The sequence below is a fragment of the Scardinius erythrophthalmus genome (genome assembly GCF_964197995.2).
Source record: "Scardinius erythrophthalmus genome assembly, chromosome: 7".
In the NCBI taxonomy this organism is placed as follows: Eukaryota; Metazoa; Chordata; class Actinopteri; order Cypriniformes; family Leuciscidae; genus Scardinius; species Scardinius erythrophthalmus.
This window is the reverse complement of record NC_138227.1, coordinates 20,804,620-20,820,545: the sequence shown is the minus strand read 5'-3', so window position 1 is coordinate 20,820,545 and position 15,926 is coordinate 20,804,620. Positions and strand designations below refer to the sequence as shown.

General features: G+C 39.5%; 1 protein-coding gene across 2 annotated transcripts in view; it reads left to right on the top strand.

The window, feature by feature from the left end:
- Positions 1–10,309, top strand: part of dhrs13a.3 (dehydrogenase/reductase (SDR family) member 13a, duplicate 3) — an 83,083-nt gene extending 72,774 nt beyond the window's left edge. Inside the window, exons 6-7 of one of the 2 annotated variants that reach the window (XR_014030565.1) lie at positions 7,161–7,275; positions 10,088–10,309. The gene's annotated coding sequence lies outside the window, so the exon portion shown is untranslated. Of the gene's footprint in view, positions 1–7,160; positions 7,328–10,087 lie in introns of those variants that run through there. The other variant, XM_081371549.1, reaches the window with a different exon arrangement.
- Positions 10,310–15,926: the final 5,617 nt, after the last annotated feature.

Sequence of the window (15,926 nt, the reverse complement as noted above, 5' to 3'; positions counted from 1 at the left end):
TACAATCCAACAAAAAGTCAAAACATACAATCTAACAAGCAAATACATAATAAAACTAAGCGCAAAACAAAACACAACTATCTAACAAACAAATATATCAATAAATGTCAAACAAAAGAAAAAACACCAAAATAAATTGGTGAATGGAAAATTAATCTCAAATTGCCAATTTTTTGTTGTTGTAAAAAATAGTTTATAGACTGGTCTGTATACTGTGGTTTAAAGAATTTCTTATCTCGAATGGGACGTTTAGCTCAGAGAATGAAAACACTGATGCGGTGTGATTGTGTCATGCTGGAGTCGTGTGCTAAACAAATTTCAGGGTGGCGAATTTCAGCAGCTACTTTAAGCAGGTACAAATCCCAGTAAACTACTATTCTCTCTTGCTCATAGATGTCCCTCTCTCTCTTTCTCAAGTGGGTTGAGATCATTTTCTCCATTCTAATTTTCTGCTCTGCAATTGATTTTGATAACATCTGATTGTAAGCAGAGACAGCAATGAGCAACATCAGAACGTCCGTGTCCTAAACCAGAATACTCTCATTTGGCCATCACGAGCATTAGAATCACCAGCGGCTGTCTAGAAGTACATGAAAATAGTGGAAAGGGAAACCAGTGGCTCACCATTGCCTCTGTATTTTTAGCTTGAGTTGGAGTGTCCTGTTTAGTCATGGTGCCGGTTGCTGACCCCTGCTTGTCCTTCACACAAAAGTGAAGACCACCTTATAATTGCAGCGGGCGGCAGCTTAAAACTGCCAAATCATAAAAGCCAGAAGAGATCCAGTGAATTACGAGGAAATATGGCCTTCCTTTACAGCGAGGGCTGTGAATGAAGCCATTAAATTATGAGCAGTTTTTATGATGGGCCATTCAAGGGGGATGCTTGTATATTGATGGTTCACAGGCTGTATCCCTCTTCCCCTTGTGCTGGGGAAGAGCTGACTAGAGGCCCCTGTGTAACTATTTTTCATGCATTTAATATATTAATTATCCGGTAAATGTTCCCCAGGCAGTGCTTGGGATACTGGAGAGTGACAGCTTTTCGATGAAGCTCCCCCACCAGCCCATCATGCAGCAGTGTATTACGTGGGAAAGGTCGGCTTGGGGTTAATGTAACTTTTTATTTGCTGATTTTTCATAGGCTGGGAGGGGAGTGAGGAGCAAGGCTAGTTTAGTAAAAAGAGAGAGATTGAAATGCGCTGTGTATGGTCTGAGATATCAGCTTTGCATCGTGTGTTTTTGTTTTTTCTAGAAAAACCAAGTCTGGACATCTTTCGCAAAACTCCAAAGAAAGACGAATGCATACCTAATGGGTAAAAAAATTAATTAGTTATAGCGAAGGGATAGCCCCCCCCCCATTTACTCTTATGCATGTCATTCCACCTTTATGACTTTCTTCTGCATAATACAAGATATTTTGAAGAATGTTGTTTTGGACACCATTTAATTGATTGTATGGACAAATAAAAACGTTCTTTTTTTTCTGCTCTGTTCCACAGATGAAAGTCATAGTTTGAAATAATGTGAGATTAAGTCAATTATTATTTTGGTGTGAGCTATCCCATATTGTCAGCTTGCAAAAATTTCCCTCTACTTAACTTTATTTATTTAGTTGTCAGACATGCTTGGTCAAACTGTTTGGTCAAACAAACCAATTGTTGTTAAATATCTAATCAAGGATTTAAAAACAAACTGTAGTATACATCAACTAAACATAGCATAACAGCTGATAGTGTACAAATACATAATCAAACGAAATGAAAAAATAAAACAAACGACAATCTAACAAACATATACGTCAATAATCATCAAACAAAACTAAACAGCAGACAAAAGTAAATTTCCCCCCCCAAAAAAGGCTCCCGTTGTTTATAGACTTAAAGGTTACAGAATAAAAGGTTTTTCATAGGTTTGCCGTATCGTAACCAGTTTTGTTTTTGTTTCTGAACGCTCTGAAAATCCACTAAACCACCCCAGTGATGCAGCATATAATATAACCATTAGTGCAGACCTCTTCCATTTTCTGACAATTAGGACGCTGTGCTTTTTGATGGGAGAAACAGCTTTTTAATCACCATATGTAGCTCTGCTAATTCAGCTGCTCTGAAGTGCTGTCAAGAAACAATTGAGTGAAGAGGGTCTGAAGTGATCAATTGTCTGCGGTCTCTAGGTGAACTTCTCATTTTCTGCACATTCCGCCGTCTGTTTGAGTTAATTAGGCTGCCCTACATTCTACTGATTGGATGTAAACATTAATATGCCAGAAAATGACTTTGTCGATGTTTACTGTTAGGTTCGAAGGTACGCTAAATTGATCAGCTATAGAGAGGCAGTTGCTTCTGATTTGATTGTGGTCCGAGATAGCGAGCGAGAGTGTCGTTTTCGAGAAAATTGCTGTTTTCTTTTTTTAAATAGCATTTACTATTTCGATTTGTTATTATTTTCTTAATAAGTCCAGTGGATTTGATTTGCTGCAGTTGGGAATGCATTTAATTTGAGCATTAAAAGTGGGTCTCAGGAAATATTTTGATGCATTTTTCCTCTGTCTGTCAGTGAAATACGGGGCCCGTGGATCTGGTGGTCTCAAAGAGAGCGTCCTATAAATCACAGTGCGACGGACTTCACGGTTCAATATCTCATCGCTGCGCTGTGAACTCGGGGCTCCGCGCATTGAGGCAAATCTGAGAGCCGGCGTAAATACAGCACATCTCTGAGCAAAACACAGACGTCCATCCTATTTACATCAGCCTGCAGTAAGGGGCGAATTTCACCCCCTTGACTGATGGAAAATGCGCTAACGTTATTTTGGCTGTAGTAGCGTATTTATGTTTGTAGTGGTATTGAGAGGCTGTGGGTGGGGGTCTCAGCTGGGTTGTACAGTGCTTTATAGCTCTGTCCTGTTTTAAACCCTATGCCCTCCCTCCCCTTGCCCCTTCCCTGGCACCCCAGCACAGACAAGCCCCATTAACCCCCGGATGCCTCTCGCTGGGGCCAGTGTGTGCTTAAGCGTCGACGTTAGCGTAAACGATGTCCTCAAGCCTGGAATGAGCTTTGCACAGTTTAATAGAGGTCTGCAGGTCCACATTAATACAGTGGTGCTGGAGAGGGCAGAGGGCTGCTCCCTGTGATGGGCTTCTGTCATATCTCTGTGCTGGCGACACATTCAGGCCAGTGCTGTATTCCAAAGGCTCGGAGCTCTGACACTGTGACTCCTCTGCTAAGCCGCACGGCTTTGTTCTGTCTGAAAAGGCTAAATCAGAACCAAACACAAGCCTGCGGTTTCAGAAAATATCAGTGTTGTACTTGCACTAGCAGTTTGTGGACATTTTTATATAGTCTTTGCACTTAAAATGGGAACAGTTTTTTTTTTACTCTCCTTAATATTGTTCCAAACCTTTTTTTCTTTCTTTGTGAAACACATCGTTCATGTAAAATGACAGTTCATGTCTGTTCACTACAAATCTTCCCATGTTCTTTTAAAGACTTGTATGGACTACTTAAAAAAAAGTGTTAAAAATGTTTTTTTTAAGGTATTTTGTACATATCTTTTAAATATTTGATTTATTTATTTAATTTGTCCTTTATTAAAGGGTTCTGTTGTATTATGGAAAACAGTAAAGAGTCTTAAATTCTCCTTTTGTGTTCTACTGAAAAAAAAAAATGAAATGAGGGTGAGTAAATAATGATTTTTACTTTTTTTTTTTTGGGTGAACTATTACTTTAAAGATGCCTGGGAACACTACAGGTTTCCTGGGATTTCGTCATTGTCAGTGTATAAATCAGTGTAAGACTTTTTAGCTGCAGGGCAACAGTTTGATTCTTTACGGACCCTTTTGTTTTTATGCTTGCATTTGTTTACTTTCGCCTTGCGGTTTACATCACAAACTACCAGCTGCGCTTCTCCGCATTGTCTATGTAGCTCTCCTGCAGCTTCTCAACTTCCACAGCTTATCTTCTCCTCAGACTGCCTTTTCACTATTCCTCTTACTCCATCCTTTTCTCTCTCTCTCTCTCTCTCTCTCTCTCTCTCTCTCTCTCTCTCTCTCTCTCTCTCTCTCTCTCTCTCTCTCTCTCTCTCTCTCTCTCTCTCTCTCTCTCTCTCTCTCTCTCTCTCTCTCTCTCTCTCTCTCTCTCTCTCTCTGCTTCCTGTTTCAGGGCCTGCACAGCCGTCACTCTGAATTATTTTCAATGAGCTCCTTTATAGCATGCGCCAGATCTCAGCTCCAACCCATCACCGAGCGCCATGCCACAGACGCGGTCTGCATTTCTATCAGCCCTGAGCCTTCTGCGTGCTATTAACCTCTCTCTCTCTCTTTCTCTCTCTTTCTCTCTCCCTCGCACTCTCTCCTTCTTTTTTTCTCCCAGCACCTCTATTTCTGTTTCTCAATCTTTTTTCTCCCCCTCTCCTCCTACCCCATTCCGTCTCTCTTTCCCCCCATTTTTTTTCTCTCCATTCTAACACGCCTTCCTTTTACCCTGCATGCTTTCTCCCCGACCCTTTCCCCCTCTCGCTCTCACTCTCCTTTCCTTCAGTCCTGCTGCACCTGTTCTGACTGTCGCTCTTCATCAAGCCAGAGAGACTTTCTATTATATTGTCTATTTCATTCATTCATTCATTCATTCATTCATTCATTCATTCATTCATTCATTCATTCATTCATTCATTCATTCATTCATTCATTCATTCATTCATTCATTCATTCAGTCATTCATTCATTCAGTCATTCAGTCATTTAGTCATTCATTCATTCAGTCATTCAGTCAGTCAGTCATTCAGTCAGTCATACATTCAGTCATTCATTCAGTCATTCAGTCAGTCAGATAAGCTAAATGGCTTTGGCTTCACTGAAATACAAAGTTAATTATCTAATGCCAATAATATGACACCTGTGCTGTTAAAAGGGAGAACAGGGTTGTCACTTTTTTATTCCAGTGAATAGGTTTTTGACAGTCAAATTCTGTAAAAGCACAAAACTTAAATTCTTAGGGAAAAAAACATGATTTAAAATTTCCACTGTTGCTGCTCAGGGCGAAAAAAAAACAAAACAATTATAAAAATTGTCATAATTAACGGAACAGCAAAATTGTAAAATATAACACACAACAATGTCAAACCATTGTTTTGTGGTTGTATTGTGTTCACTTGTATTTCACAAGATACAATATACTATATTTACATTATGATATTTGAAGTTTAGTTTGGAAGACATAATATTAATTTAAATAGCATTCATCTTAAACCTTAAGTGAGATATAATTCTTGTCTATAACATCCTTGTGTGACAACTAGCCCCGGTCTCTCCTACTTGTAAAATATATATAATCAGCAACAAATTTGCATTTATCTACATAATGTTGCCTTACTAACACTTTATTTTTTTCATCAAGCAAATTGATCAAACTTAGCTTCACTCTTCATCCGGACTGAATGCAATGATTAGACAAACATACGACTTCTATTATTGATTGCTATCAGGATGTGAAGAGAGTTTCAACCAGAATAACAAAAAAGTGTTTAAAAAGAAAAAGGCCTTTAAAACTGAACAGATGCAATAAAGTGCTGATGACAGTTATGCTAACTGTGCTATTACCCCGAGGCAGGATTACACTTTGTAGGGTAAAGTTTGAACATCAAAAACAAGCAAAAATTAGAAGTTCACTCTTCCTTTATTGTCTGAAAGGCTCCTGGGCTCATTGTCTTTTCTTATCAAAGCATTTTTAAATGAACAGAGACAGGGTGCCACACAACACAATTAGCCTCCATTACAGATGTACATTACTCTCCCCCTGTTGCAGGCATATTGTAGGTAATCTAGGACACAGTCACTGTTATCTGCTTAATGTGAAAATACATCTCCTTACGGAACATGTCATGCTGCCCCAGGACCATTCAATTTCATCTCATCAGCGTGCAAAGCGGTAATCCCATTCTGCATGCTATCCCTTTTCCACAGCGAAGAATTGAGATTTTACCTGATCTTAAGAAGTTAATTACTTTGACAATATTTGATATTCCTGTCATCACATATTTCCCCAATCACTGTCTCCCCTAGAGGCCCCCACAGCTGCCCGTCAACTGCCGAGCACATGATTTCCAAGACACGCTCAGCTGATTGTCCATGCTCATGCGGGCTTGGTGTTTTGCTAAGAGTGCTTAAATACAAGTTCAATTATTTTGTATTTATTTGATTTTTATTTGATTTTATCTGAACGACCAGGGTTTTCAAGTAACTGATAGCTTCATTTAGAATTTTTTATGTTCTTATTTTCCTTCAATCAGATGATGTCTCATATGGACCAAACCAAATATACTAAAATTTTGTTAATCAATATATGATCATATGATCAGATGGCCAAATATATTTTTGCACTACAAAAGATTTTATTTATTTATTTATTTTATGATCAATATATGATAAATCAGACGAGGACCAAATATAATAAGCTATCTGTCTATCTATCTATCTATCTATCTATCTATCTATCTATCTATCTATCTATCTATCTATCTATCCATCCATCCATCCATCCATCCATCCATCCATCCATCCATCCATCCATCCATCCATCCATCCATCCATCCATCCATCCATCCATCCATCCATCCATCCATCCATCCATCCATCCATCCATCCATCCATCCATCCATCCATCCATCCATCCATCCATCCATCCATCCATCCATCCATCCATCCATCCATCCATCCATCCATCCATCCATCCATCCATCCATCCATCCATCCATCCATCCATCCATCCATCCATCATGTGTGTGTATGTATGTATATATATATATATATATATATATATATATATATATATATATATAGTTTTGCACAACTGAAGAACCCCATTTTTTCGGTGTCTTATTTCTAGACTTAAAATATGTAAAAATCCAGTCAGACTGTTTGTTTCATTGGCTGTTATATCAGTTGTGGTGTTTCTTTGTTATATATATATATATATATATATATATATATATATATATATATATATATATATATATATATATATATATATATATATATATATATATATATATATATATATATATATATATATATATATATATATTCTGTTTGTTATATTTTAATATTTTATTTGTTTACTTTTTTTATTATTATTTCATTCCTCATTTTTCTAACTGTCATGTTTTGCAGTGTATGGACCCTTGGTACATGGTTCCTAGAGGAGCAGTTTCTTGGCTTTTCCTGTTCTGAATTTTCTTGATAAGGATGTTGGGGTTGAATGGACACAGAGAACATCCTCTACATGGTTAAGTACTATATTTGTCTTTTGTCTTAAACCAGTCTTTGCTCACCGCCATATTTCTGGATCATTTCATCTTTCTGAGAGATGGTAAAAGGGGATTGTCGCCCCACCATTTCCTAGTGAGTTATTATTTGTTTATCCGTTTGTAGCTTTGACACTGCCATTGTCATATATGAAGTCAAAGGCACATATTTATCTGTCTAAGCAGCTGACAAGGGTTACCACTTCAGTACATTAGGGTCTGTCAGGCTCACAGAGCAATTTGTCTGTCGAAGACATATAAATGTAGTGGGAAAGGATCCTCTCTTTCAACCAGTTTTGTACAAAATCAGTCAATACTCAGAAACATAGCATTGAATGAGCAGAGTTGAGGTTAACAACTGCCTCCTGTTACGTTATATCCATAAACAACAACAGAAACGAGCAATCCATGTTTTGAGATTGGTTGAGGTGCAGGAAATTACAGAGTACACAAAAGATGAGAATGAAATCGCAGTCAATAAAGCCAGTGACAATTATAGCAGATAGTGGTAACTATCACATGTAACACTCCCCCTACTGAATCCCAACATTAAAAAAGTCTGTAATAACAGTTTACAGAGAGATAGCGCACTGATACATAATAGCGGTGTTATAATTTGCTCTAACAACTCCAATTATGCTTCTTATTGATTCTGCTTTACGATTAATAGGAATAGCCACACCTTTTGCATTATGAGTCATTAAAGGTGTTCAACAGTGAAAATTTTAAATTGTGTCCTCCTCATCCGAGCTGGATGTGTCCCTGACAGCATCATTTTGTCTGCTATTTGGCCACCGTAAACATCGCACAACAATCATTTCTCTCTAACCTTTTCTTTCTCTCACAAAAGCAAGACAGACTGCATGGGAGAAAGCAAAACAACACAAAGGTAGTGAAGCTAGTTTTTGTTGACTGTATTTAAGTGGGTCAAATTTTCTTCTCCCCCATTCCTTTTGGAACATTGGTTATAATTGCACAAGAGTCTGGGCTGTTCACTGGAGTGGAGTAGTTTTACCTTCTGAATCTCACCCTCTTATTATGCCTCTTCAAAATCATACATTTCACCCCTCTCTCTCTCTCTCTCTCTCTCTCTCTCTCTCTCTCTCTCTCTCTCTCTCTCTCTCTCTCTCTCTCTCTCTCTCTCTCTCTCTCTCTCTCTCTCTCTCTCTCTCTCTCACACACACACATGCACACATACACACTTTGGTTGTAAGTATATGTTTGGAAGAAATTTAACTGCTTGAATTTTCTTTTGTCTGCATTTAGCTTTAGCTGTCAATCGTTTTTAATGGTTCATGTGGCTATTTAGATGTTGCTACCTGTGAGATAGCACTGTGGTTTTGTGTTGGGTCTCTCTGCCTTTCCTACTTCCCGCAGGTCTGTTTGTTTAGGGCTGTCCTTGCTCTGTTGGTCCTCGAAAAAAAAAAAGAGCCTTCACACACACCCTGCATGCTCTACTAGCCATACTTCAGTTGTAATACACCAACTGTAAAAGAGAAAGATAAAATATAAAAGGTCCTTAGCACAGGTAATTTTTCATCGGCATTTAATGACTTTGGACTTTCACGTGAATGCAAAACTCCACTGTATTTGTTGACTTGCACTGTAAAATGTGAATGCTGTATTTGCTGTTATCTCAAAGAGCATTTCTGCCTGATGTAACCCTTAAAAAAACTTTTGTTGATGTAATCAAATATATTCAGGCTAAAAGCTTAAATATTTTTCACTAACCTAAAATAAAGATAACTGTTATTATTTATAATATAATTTAATTTAAGCTTTCACTGTAATAATCATCATATCCAATTATACTTTTGAATTATCGAAGCGAGAACATACATTATTAACGCATTTACTGTCGGTATTCCAAAATGTTAAGAAGTCATGCATTGATTCAGTCTCCCACATAAACAAATACATTTAAAGCATAAAAGCACTGGCACCGCAAGGCAAACTACACCTTATCTCGGCGTATGGCAGTGCGTTTTGTGAATTAGAGTTCTTTGAAGTCCTTCAAACCAATGTCCTCCATTACCTAGCGAATGCTGAGTTTGGTCGATCACGATCAGTTAAAGTCATAAAGATTTATATTTTGTAAAATTTTAGACGGATTCCCCTAACCACCCCCAAGAGAATGGTTCTGGCTGTGACATTTTAGCTTCACAACTGAGAAATTCACATAATTTTGGGCACTAGGTAATTTTGTACCTACAATATTCTAAGATTAGAGTAAACTTTATAAATACCTACACAATGTAGACTATCGGATATCAATAATATTATATTTGAATAAAATACAAATAATTTATATTTAAAAAAGGATTAATATTGCCGCTTCTACAGACATCACTGCATACAAATTCTAAATGTTTTGCTAGTACTTACAAATGTTGCTAGTACTTATCTGTATTTAAATGTCAGAAACATAAAATAAACATTATATATGGTTGAAAGAACTGAACTGTTGTCTCTGGCTCAGCGCCAGCCAAAGTACAAACATATTTGAACGTTTTAATCACACTGGTGTGAACGTACACTTCAGGGTTAGTTATCAAAAATATTAACTTTTGTCTTTTGGAAGATGCATTCAAATTTATTTGTCTCAAAAATCTGAGGGGGCATGACACCTCTGATGCTAAAGCAGCAGCATGTCTTACTTGCTCATAGCAGCATGTATTGGCAGTATCAAATTCCATACTTGCTCTCCAGCAGCAGCAGCAATAATCAACAGCAGCGTAGCAGATCTGTTCTGCCAAGACCAAACATATTAACATTGTAATATTTCCATTACAGTTTGGCATGCCTGAGAACTGGCTCTAGAATCTGCTTCTTCCTTTGAACTGTCCATTCAAGTGATCAAATTCGTCCGTTTCTCTCACAAGCTCCAGAAACAAACACCTCAGCTACTCTCCAGGATGAACATATGTTTTATGTTTTCCTATTTACTGTGGCACAGATGTTGTTTATATTCCTTTTCCTTTGATATTGTGAGGTTCTTCTCAATAAATAGAATGGAACAATGGTGTGAAGTGTGTCTTGAAGCTTGGCGAGCTGTAATCAGCTCTCCTCACAAATGTGCCTCCTGTAGTCTGTTTACCTCATCAGCTACTTGCCATGAATAAGCATTGTGTTGGTGCATTCTTGTCATGTTGCTGGGAATTTCATTGTCCAACCGAGAAGTCCCTGTAACTTGTCAATGGTGGCGAGGCTCTGTGAAGCTTTGGGCTGTTGGGACGGTTGTGCGTTTGGACGCGAGGGCTTCTGAGCAGGTGTGTGAGGACAGGAAAGCTGGCCTGCATTTGGTCCAGCTGGTGGGGCGATGTTGAAGGTATGACGATTGGGTGTGAGAAGGTTGTTTGCACACAAAAGCACACAGAGACCTCACAAACAGGCCAGCTTCAGATGGGAAGGGAGGCTCGGTTTAATTTTCAGCCAAGCCGTGAAGTTAAACAGCATTGCCAGGGGTCAGTGACACTGAGGTATCACTAGTGAGCAAGCGCTCACTTTGTTTTTTTTTTTACTCTGTCACAGACCACATGCAGAGCGGGGACAGGATCAAAGGACAGGAGTGCTCATGTTAAAGGAATATTTCGGGTTCAGTGCAAGGTAGGCTGAATCGACTCCACATGTGGCATAATGCTGATCATCAAAAAAAAAAAAAAAAAAAAAAAAAAAAAAAAATCTCATTCCTCCTCTAAAACAAGTCCAAACTAATGAATTAATATATGTTCAAGTGTCCTGCCATTTTTGTAAATGTCAAAATACTCACTGCTTCAGAAATAGAACCACAAGACATAAACAATATACATGTTAAAAGCATTTTAGTGGGGAAAAATCACTTGCTAACCTTTTCTGTGTAAATGATATCTAATTGTACTAATTTATTGCCACAGCATCTCATAAACCCTAAAATGACTTATTTAAACTTTGCTGGTTAAACAATAATCATTTTAACAAAATAATTAATATAAGTTCTTTGTAAAATGATAAGCTTTGCATTTCTGCTTTTCCAAAAATTGGCCCCATTGTATGAGCCTTACTGTAACCCCGACTTTTTTTTTTTTTTAAATGAACCAAAGCAACCTGTGGTAATCATCGTTATGCCGTGCTGCATTATGTCAATCTTAGTTTTGAACATACAATATTCCTTTAAAAAGCCAGAAGGCCTTGAGAGTGTCTTGACTGTTGAGTGTGACTAAAAACAGGACAGCAAAATGGGTTAGAAATCAGAGACTACAGCATATGAGAGCAGAAGAGGCCTATATAACCATCAAAACGTTTACACAATCAGACGCAGAGCCCTTTATCATAACCACTGGGCTGTGGAGTCCCAGTAGCGGCCCAACCCAAGGTCAGTGGGCCAGACAGTGCAGTAAGAGGCCTGGGCTCGCTGTGGATAAATGTCTTCCCCATGCCACTGCACCCAACAACCCTCTATCTTTAATCCCTGCTGCTCCGAGTCAACTATATAAACTATTAACTGCACATCCAGTAAATCCCGCCGCAGAAAGGGCTGTAAAATTGCACCCCCCTAGCAAACAGCACAGTAAACTGCCCTCGCTGTATAACATGATGGGGGCCAAAAACAGTCATTTCCCTCTACAGGCTTCTCAAATTGAGTCTTATCCACTGTGGCGACGAGGTGCCCCCACCTCACCCGCCACCCTCGTCTTCTCTTTTCCTTAAATCGTGCTTTCATCAGCAACCAGTGAGATTGGGTGGAAAGGGCTGACCTTGGAGATGGGATCTTAGCAGGTTTAACGCCACCTGTCCCGACAGTCAGTCAGCCTGGTCGGCCAGCTTCATTATCCCAGTGATGAGCCGCCGGTCCGCTACCATGGTTAACCTCTCACCTCCAGAGCACCAGGGCGGCACACGAGAAGGGCTCCCTGATTTGGCCTCATTTTGTAACGCACTTTGACTCCTCTCGGGGCTTTTGTTTTGAGACACTCACATCTACCTGACTCAAGACATTTGAGGGGGAGCTTGAAATGACCGGTCAATGATTGTTAAAGGCATAGCTCACTCAGTTTAAAACTCTGTCATCATTTGCTATCCCTCATGTTGTTCTAAATCTGTATGACTTTCTTTTTAGAAGGTCACAAAAGTAACAACATTGGACCCCATTGACTTTCATTGTTGGCACAAAAAAAAGTGAAACATTTTACAAAATATCATATTTTGTGCTTCACAGAAGAAAGGTTTGGAACGTCTTTCTTTTATGAATACCGGTAAGTGAATACAAGGACCTAAATCACAAAAAAACAAAAACAAACATTTATTAGTTAAAATACTTAATCCTTTCATAATTTAATGTGCTGAGGAAACTGTAAATTATCCATTTGTTGGTTGATTTTCCCAAAAAGTGTAAACAATGTTGTTCTGTGGTGGTATCATAACTGTTTACGGAAATCTGACCAGCCTAAGACGGCAACACTGACTCAACCAATGGTGCGAGTTTGGGGGCGGGGCTGTCTGTTTGTGTGACCAATGAAAGATGAAGGGGCCTGGAAACCTGTTTGAAAAACATTTGTTCAAACACTTCTGTTTGGTGAGGATAGTGGTTTAGAAATTACATTGTCTAACTTGAGGATAAATGTGCTTGTTTTCACAATGTTACTCTCTATTAAAACTCATTATGTTCCTTTCTGCTCCTCTCATTCCCACACCATCTCCTCTTGCCCCTCCCAGATTGTCATCCACTACATGTCCAGCCAGCGGGGGAGGTAAAATCGCATTCTCTGCGGTTTCCATCACTGACCTGAATACTCCTGCTCCCTCCAATAACAGCTTTAGGAGTGCACAAATAGAGATGAAAAGGAAAAATAAAGCAGGAAAACAGACAAGGAGGGAAACATTACTGATTTGCCTAGGGCGCAGGAGGTGGTTTGATTGTGGAATGGAGTGAGATGATATAAGTTGGACAATGGTGTGGAAGCTCTGCCAGCTTTAGTGCTGTTCTTCCCCTCAATCTGCCACTTTATCCTGCCCTCATGCCCCCGTGACCATGTCTAGGCCAGAGCCTGCTGGGAGAGTCTGACCTCCCCTGACTCACCTCTGAAAGACCATATAGTGCTTTCAGTGATCCTGCCTGGTCTTTTGTCCTGTAGCCTGTTGTGTGGAAGGATCTAAAGATGCAGTTTTTTTTCATCACCTAATCAAGATGGTTTTATCATGGTTATGGAAATGACATGAGGTAATGGATCCTTTAGACTATAAATGACTTTGGGACATACTAAATGGGCTTTGGATCAATTTAATCTTCTTCCATTTAGGTGACCATTCATTCAGCTCAAATCGGCATATACCTCTATACATATGTCTTCATTCATTTATATATGTTTTTTTCTAAGGTACAGTTAATTGGTTGACTCTGATAATCTTTTTTTCATATAAGATGAAAATATGTGGATGGACACGGACATTGTCATACTCAATAGGACACTGATTTCTATGATTTCACGAAATATATATCTATATATATATATATATATAAACCGCAGCGGGTATACTTGGAAAGTTTCTTTCAAATTCGAATAAGTTTATTTGCTCATAACTTTTGAGCTTTTGAGGTATTTAAATTTCACCATACAATGAGAGCAAATGGTGTTTTTTGTTAAATCTGGACCACATTTATTAATATCTTTCTTAGATAAAGTGAGAAAGAAAGTGCATATTTATTTATTCAAATGTAAAAAAAATAAAAAAATAATAATCTATTTTAATTTCATTATTTTTTTATTCAGAATTTTTTTCCAGGGTAGTAGCTTGTCTTTCTAGGAAGTGAAAGTGGTTGTTGTTATGGTGTCGCCAAAAATTCCTCACCTTTTGGAGCCCACGTCAACTACCACATATTTACCTCGTACATTACATTAAAGTGAGAAAATGACACCATCAGGTGACCTGAATGGACTACAGAAGTTTGGCGTTTCATAGATGGTTATTATGGTTTGAGATATATAGGAGCCTGTGCTCTCATTGCAGCGAAACTTGCACTGAGGGAGCCGCAGAACAGCCTGTCTGTGAGTGGCTCCTGGTATATGATAGGCTATGAATTACATTACATCTCTAAAATGGGCCCCAGAGCTGAAGCAGCACTACATCTTAAATTTCAGGACACTGGATGAGAACGAGAGGGAGGGAGGGAGAGCCGGAGAGAAGACGACGACGGGGACGAAAAAAAGAAATAAGATTCAATCTTCAAGCGCCTTACAAATGTTTGCGTCAGTTTTCTTGTTTAAAGCAGAAGCCACTGAGAGGAAGAGGTAAGAGAGAGAAACAGAGAGCAGAGAAGTAATGTCCACGTCTTGTTTTTTTTTTCCCTTCTTCTCCGCATTCTCCTTTTTCCCCCCAAACTGTAGTGAAAAGATTAAATTGTTTACGAGCTCGGAGCCAGGCTGGCTAGAGAGGATGAGCCAAGAGCGACAGAGATAGACATTCTAATTCGTGGCTGTACTTAGCGCCCCGGCCCCTCTGTGCAACCGCTAATTCTTTTATCTAGCTTCAACACTCCAGGCTGCAGCCACATTCATGAAAAAAGTAAGTGAAAGAGGCAAAAATGACTGTTTTATATGGCGTACAACTGATAAAAAAATCTCTACTTGAATACTTGATTTCTTCGTCCCCCTTTTTTTCCATCCCTTCTTTCTTTTTTACGTTCCCCTCATCTCACAAAGCGGCAGGCCGACTGTAGTCTTTAACCCTTTATCTAGACTGAGCAGAAAGACGTTTGCTGCATCCCGCACTGAGGTTTCTCTGCTGGTGTGCGAGTGGCTGCTCGTACGTGCGTCTGTGTTTGACGGGGTTTGGTTGAGGAGTGAGATTGGTGTAAGTTGATTGTGGCGGCGTTGGGGGGTGGGAGGGGGGGTCGGGAGCATGGGGGGCTGGGATTGGGGGTCCGGAGGGTTGAAAATACAGCATAGAGAAGAATTACTGTTATCTCTGAGGCAGAAGAGGAAGAGGGGAGATAAGAAACTGCAGCAGCTGGGAGAGAATCAGGCGTGCGAGAAGCCGTGTTTCAAGGGGGCCCGGGTTGTAAATTCACTGGATATTCAGCACGAGCCGGCCCTGCTTGTCTGTCACATGGGTTTAGGGTTTTTTCTGTCTCTCTCTTTGCTCTACCCTCTCCCCTTCCCTTTTTTCCTGAGGTCTGCTCCTCCGATAGAGGTATTGTGCGGGCTCCACTGTATAGAAAGCTCATCAGCGGCGTTTGCCTCTTGGGTGTTATCGGCCAGTAAGGTAACTGCGCGCTTATAGACTGCATGCAGATAATAGTGGCAGAATAAAGAAGATAAAGGGGGACCTCTTCTCATTAACAGCTATCTCAGCCACTGCAGACATTGCCAGTATTGAGTGCTTAGTATGCTGAGCATAAATTAAATAAAAAAAAGACGAATAAAAATGGGAGGAGAACTGAAATGAATGAGGGGAGAGGATGGTTGTTGTAGTAGGGTGAGCAGGAGGGACCGAGACGCATGGATGTAACGCATGGAATATGAGACGTGGATGCACACAGAGATGCAAACACAAACAAACAAAAGCTTATGTTTGCGTGGCTTTCAGAGGAGACGCCGCTAAGGCCGTTTTCTACACGCAGCCTTCATCCGGCATGAGAATAGAAGTTTATGAGTCT